Below are 6,931 nucleotides of genomic sequence, written 5' to 3' on the forward strand. Positions count from 1 at the left end.
TTAGAATACAGAAATTCATAATCTGCTCCTACACACCGGCCCCTAATTGTTATGGCAGGCATACATAACAATTATACAATAACAATAGGAGCAAATGAATACATATCTGTTGATTTACACCCCTTGTATCAAACAAAGTTTGGTAACAGGTCTTTCAATAATATTGTTCTTTGTCTGCAGTTTTACAGATCGCACCATGCCTTTTTTATCAGAGAAAACCGATATTACTTTAGCAAGAGGCCAGGAGCCACGTGGGGCAGATGAATTCATGATGACAACGACATCTCCAGATTTCAAATTTTGTTTCTGTTGATTCCACTTCTGTCTTTCTTGCAATAGGGGCAAATACTCCTTGATCCAGCGTTTCCAAAATAAATCTGAGATGTATTGAACTTGTCTCCAACGACGCTTCACATACATATCTGAGGGTTCAAACAGCCCAGGTGGTAAGGCAGGTTTTCCTTTTAGTAGCAGTAGATGATTTGGTGTGAGAGGTTCCAAGTCATTTGGCTCATCTGATAGCCTTGTTATTGGACGATCATTCAATATGGCCTCTATTTCACACATAACAGTATGAAGTCCATCGTCGTCCAATCGTTGCTGTCTTAAAACTGAGTTGAGGATGCGCCTAACAAGGCGTATCATACGCTCCCACACTCCACCATGATGGGATGCTGATGGTGGATTGAAACTCCATTCAATTCCAGATGGAGTAAGAGCATCTTGAATCCGTTTATGATCCAATGAAACGAGAGCTTGCCTCAACTCCCGTTCGGCTCCAACAAAATTGGTTCCATTGTCCGACCTGATGTGAACAACTTGACCCCTTCTGCTGATAAAACGACGTATTGCATTGATGCAGGCATCTGTTTCAAGGGAGTTTGCTACCTCCAAATGTATTGCTCTGCTCGTCATACAGGTGAATATCACACCATATCGTTTGCATTGTTTTCTGCCTTGCTTGATTTCAACAGGTCCAAAATAATCCACTCCAACATTCGTAAATGGAGGCAAATCAGGAACAAGTCTCTCTTTTGGAAGATCCGCCATCTTTTGCTCCAAAGTTCTCCCATTAAAACGTCTGCAATTGCGGCATTCAGATATGATTTTTCTCACTGCTGCATTTGCGTTGGTGATCCAATACTTCCTCCTAAGAGTGGACAGAGTATGGTTTCGTCCACTGTGACCCAACAACTGATGAATAGATTTAAGAATGAGCCTGGAGATATGCTGATCTTTAGAGAGAATAAGAGGGTGTTTTTCCTCCATGGGCATTGCTCCTTTACTTAACCTTCCTCCAACTCTCAACAGCCCATTATCCAACATAGGGTCCAATTTATAGATGGAACTCTGTCTGCTTACTGTTCCAGTCTTGGACAGCAAGCAGGAAATTTCATCTTCAAACCTCTGCTGCTGACAATAGCGTACAATGGCCAACTCAGCTTCCAACAGATCCTTGGGCTTTAAGGTGATGGCTTTTGAGGTCACTGTAGCCTTTTGTCTTTTCACTAGCCCATTATTAAGATCAGGGTCTTTCAGCTGAGCCTTTTGTCGAATGAGTTGCAGCAAATGGGTTTTCAGTCTGAGAAACCAGGCAACGGAAATCTTGAGTTTCCTCCATTCAGAAAAGTAGTTAATGAGAAAATCAGTAGGTTTAATTGAACAAGCGGCAGCACAGTTCACAAGAGCATCCCTTTTGAGCTCTGGATCATTGGGGTCCATCTTATCATCAATAGGATTCTCTGGCCAGAATTCTTCAGGCTTCCAAAGAAAGCTAGGGCCCTCAATCCAACTGCGATTAGTCAGAAAACGGGTCACTTTCATTCCCCTTGATGCAGCATCGGCTGGGTTGTCTTTGGAACCAACATGCCTCCATTGGGAAGGGCTTGAAATCTCTCTTATTATTGAGATCCGATTTGCCACAAAGGTTTGGAAACGTTTATCCTCATTGTTGATGTATTTCAGAACTGATGTACTGTCCGTCCAAAACACAGATTCATCCAGCTGCATTTGAAGCTCTGCTTTTAGCATTACGTCCACTCTGGCAGCCAAAACTGCAGCTGTAAGTTCCAATCTTGGGATCGTCACAGTTTTTAAAGGCGCCACTCTGGCTTTCCCTAATAAGAAAGCTACGTTAATATGATCTTTGTTGTCTTTCAACCGGATGTATGTTACAGTCCCATAGCCATCTTTACTGGCATCAGCAAAATGATGTAATTGGCAGTATATGAGGTTCCCAAAATCCCTTGCTTTCATACATCTTGCTACTTTGAATGAAGCAAGTAACTTGACCTCCTCCAACCACTGTTCCCACCGTTTCAAAATATCCAGTGGGATGACATCATCCCATCCACAGCTCCTCCTACAGAGCTCTTGCTGCATCATCTTAGCAGGTAGGATGGCTGGTGACAGAAAACCCAAAGGATCGTATACTGAACTGGTGATGGACAGCATGCCACGTCTGGTTGGAGACTGATGTTTCATCTCCATCTTAAATTTGAAGGAGTCTGACTCAACACACCACAGTAGACCTAAAACTCTTTCAGCTGGGAGGTCATCTTGATCCAAGTTGAGCTCTTTTAAATCCTTTGCCCAGTGTTCTTCTGGGATAGACTGCAACACTGCTCGACTGTTACTGATCCATTTCTCCAACTGAAATCCACCTCTTTTACAGAGAGCATTTAATTCATTCACCATTTTTATGGCCTCTTCCTCTGAACCCAAACTCATCAACATAAAAGTTTTGTTTGACAGCAAGAACAGCTTGATCAGAAAAATCATCTTTGTTGTCATCTGCAGTTTTCTTTAGCGCATAACTAGCACAGCTTGGAGATGAAACGGCTCCGAACAAGTGCACAGTCATTCTGTAGACTTTCAGTTCTCTGCTGAGGTCTCCTTCTGGCCACCAGAGAAAGCGCAGAAAATCCCTGTCTTGTTCTGCAACCTTCACCTGATGGAACATGGCCTGAATGTCACCCATGAATGCTACAGGCTCCTGCCTGAAGCGAAGGAGTACTCCAAGTAAGGAACTGGTAAGGTTCGGACCTTGTAGTAGTTCTTTATTTAATGATGTTCCTTGATAAGTGGCTCCACAATCAAACACCACTCGTAACGAACCTTTTTTTGGGTGAAAAACACCATGGTGAGGAATGTACCATACTTTCCCAACTGTACCTTTCAACTGTTGATCTGGTACTTGCTCGGCATAACCCTTTTCAATAACATCCTGGAGGCAACTTGAATATTCCTTATGAAGTCGAGGGTCATTTACGAACCTCCTTCTTAATCCAAGTATCCTCTGCTTGGCTACAGAGTAGCTATTTGGTAGCATAGCATCTGTGTTCTTAAAGGGTAGTTTCAGACAATATCTCTTATCCTGTAAAGTTGAAGAGGATTCCATGATTTCCATAAAACGAATGTCTTCCCTTGACATTTCAGTTTTCTCTGAGGTTTTCTCATTGAAGTCATGGTCATACTGTTTGTTGAGCAGGAACTCCAAGTTAGATACAGAGATCTTGTTTACTAGAGCAGAACGTGGCTTCACTTCAGTACTGCTGTTATTTCCATCTTCATTCAATAGACCATTGATCACCCAGCCCAACACTGTCCTTGTAGCATATGGGCCATCTCCACAGCTGTTGACCACTTCCCAAGGCTCTAGTATCTTGGGAGCGTTGGTTCCTATCAACAAGTCAACATTAGCTTTTATGGTGGGGATTTGAACCTTTGACAAATAAGGCCATCTTTCTATTTCTGCAGCAGTAACAATATTATCTGAAGTAACTGGCATTTGCTTCTGCGTAAGGACTTCTGGCAGAGGATGAAAGTTGTTTCCATTCAACCCTGATACCTCAATGCCAGACAATGAATAAGCAGTAACAACCCTTTCCTGCCCCATTGTTTTTAAGAGAAAGTTAGTCCTTTTCCCTGAGATGTTTAATCTTTGCATAAGATGTTCTGAACAAAATGTAGCTGTACTACCAGGATCTAAAAAAGCGTATGTCTGTATGACATCCACTCCCTTGGTAGATTTTACTTGTACTGGAATAATGGACAGAATACAGCGACTCTTTCCGGCCCCTGTATGTCCACATGTCTGGGGAAGAGATGATGGTTTAACTCCTGTTGGCTCTTTTACTGGTTCAGGTTCAGAATTTGCCTTTGGAATATGCAACACAGTTGGGTGTCGTTGATCACAAATTTCACAGATTAAACGTTTATTACAATCTCTGCTGATGTGACCAGTACACAAGCATCCAAAACAAATCCCTTTGTCCTTCAAAAGATGGATTTTTTCTCTGTGTTTCTTGTTTTTAAACTGTTGGCATTTATCCATAAAGTGAGCACATGAACAACAATGACAGTATGGCCTTTGTGTCTTTGATCCATCTTCAGAGTAATCCACTGATGTTGCTGTGGTAGCAAAACTACTCCCTTTACTTCTGATTCTTGACTGTAGCTTGAAGCTGCTGGAAGACCTCAGGCCAGCTGTATGTTGTGGTGCATACACTTCAATGTCACCAAAAATTGGATCAGACAAGATCCTCACATGTTTCTCCAGAAATACAACCAGATCAATAAAATGAGCTCTGTGGTCGTATGACTCCAAAATATCATGAGCAACAGCCCTCCATCTCTCTCTGAGTTTGTATGGCAGCTTAGAAATGACCGTTTTCATGTTACTTGGCATATCCAACTCCTGCATATAATGAAGTTCTTCCATCACATTGCAACATCCTCGTAGAAACAAAGCATAAGCTTGTAGAGCTTTAACGTCCTCTGGTTTTATTGATGGCCAGTTCAGAGCTTTGTTTATATAAGCAGTTACTATTTTGTATTCATTTCCAAAATGTTCCTGCAGAAGACCCTTTGCTACAATGTAGCCACGTTCAGGATCCATATGCTGGCAGCTGCGGACCAGTTCCTTAGGCTGTCCTGCAGTGAACTGCTCCAAATAATACAGACAGTCAGCTTTACTGGCTTTGTTTTCCACTCCTTGTTCAAACGCTTTAATGAAAGCTTTATATTGAAATGGATCTCCTTCAAACACAGGAATGTCTCGTGGTGGTAAAGACAGTAGACGCTGTTGATGCACAAGTGCAGCAGTTATTTCATTTTGCTTATGCATAATAGTGACAACATCTCCATTTTGAACTTGATCAGTTTGATGATTTATCCTTTGTCTGGTTTGATTTCCACAAGCAGTTGTTACATCATGTTGCAAAACATGTGATTTTTGTAAGTCCATTTGATCATGTGCATCAAAATACTGCTTGCTCATAGAACTTTTCATTTCAGTCTGTTTTGGTCGCACATCCATTGTTTGCAGTTTGGTTTGTGTTGGTACTGCATTTCTTTACATGCTGCAGGATAGTAATCCTTTGCCATGACATTAAGAGTTTTATCTGATGTCAGTTTCCTTTTCTCCCCTTCAAAATAAGAGTTCATTCCGTCAGTTGGTGCACGGGAAAGACACTGTTCATCAGAAGCCTGCAGAACTGCCAACTTTGCAGTAGACGCAGCTAGCTCAGTTTCTAGCTCAAGCTGTTCCTTTTTCCTTTTTATCAGTTGCTCCTGTTCCTCCAGTGCATGACGTTCCTTCAAAACAGCCATTCTTGCAACCAGTGCAGCTCGCTCTGCTGCAGCTTTTATTTGTGCAGAGGAAGTTGTACTTGACCGATTGCTGGTAACACTTTTGTTGTAATGTTTACTCACATTGGAAACACTATCATTAGGCCTAATATCATCGTTATCCAACCCATCATGATTAATATCAGCACCATTAATTAAATGACCAGCACTTTCATTTTTAGGTTCATCATTTTCTTTTGATTTAACCCACCTTTTCACATTTTCAGCAAATTCATCAGTGAACAACATTTTTGCTTTAAACCATATTTCATGTTTTTCTTTCTCCTCAACCGGCAATAAATTCATTAATGAATCATGCATGCATCTTATTTCAACACACAAGTCAATGTACCCATCAAGAGACGTTTGAACTTCTGAAACCAAACCATTTTGCATCAACTCTTGTATCTTTTTCTTTAAACTGCTAGCTTTATTTAGCTTAGCCTTTCTACCAGCTTGCAATCGATCTAACCGATCAGCAATTGCTTTAGCAGAAAGTTTAACCACTCGTTTGCCCGTTTGTGTGTCACAACTGCTGGTCAGAAAGTCCTGGTTGTCAGCAGTAGATGGCGCACTAGCACCCGCTGGTAAGTCCACGTCCGCTATGCAATCCTCCATAATAAAAGTCCGTCAGTCAATAGATTGCAACCAGTTAATTGATACAAAGTTAATTGTTCCTCCACTTCAGCAACCAATGCATTATGTGTGCACACGTTTAGATTTAGATTCAGATGGCCATCTTACTAAGTGTAGCACTACACATACCTATTCGATGCGTGCATTTCAAATCCAGCAACAAGGAAATCCAGGTGTCCTCCTGAACGCCGATCCTGTCCGACGTCACCCCAGGCTGCAGATGAGCTGATGCCAATCAGCTGACGCTCCATTCCCAACAAACAGGCTCCGTCTGCGTCCCTCGTCGTAGACAAATGCCATCCAAAGTTCCTTTCCCACGATCAGTTCTTGTCATAAACAGTTTTTTGACTTATTTGTAGAGGCTAAGCCAAAGCTTTATGCCCCTGAGGTGGTACACCGGGGTAAAGTTGACACGCCGATCACTTATCCGCTTAATTGAAATGAGAGCCGTCCTTGATGTTAGTGTAGGTAATCCATTTATTTCCATGACTCAGCAATCATCATCTTATTTCCTTTGTACAACAAGTCATTCCTCTAACATGTTGTCAATACATAGTTTCAGCGATCCACACAGCATTTAATTCAATAGCGGTAGCATTGCGTCACGTTAGTATTGCGTTGCGTTGCGTTGCGGTCAAAAACTTTCCCCCTTTCGGGTGGAATA

The sequence above is a fragment of the Poecilia formosa genome, unplaced genomic scaffold, assembly GCF_000485575.1.
Source record: "Poecilia formosa unplaced genomic scaffold, Poecilia_formosa-5.1.2 Scaffold403, whole genome shotgun sequence".
In the NCBI taxonomy this organism is placed as follows: Eukaryota; Metazoa; Chordata; class Actinopteri; order Cyprinodontiformes; family Poeciliidae; genus Poecilia; species Poecilia formosa.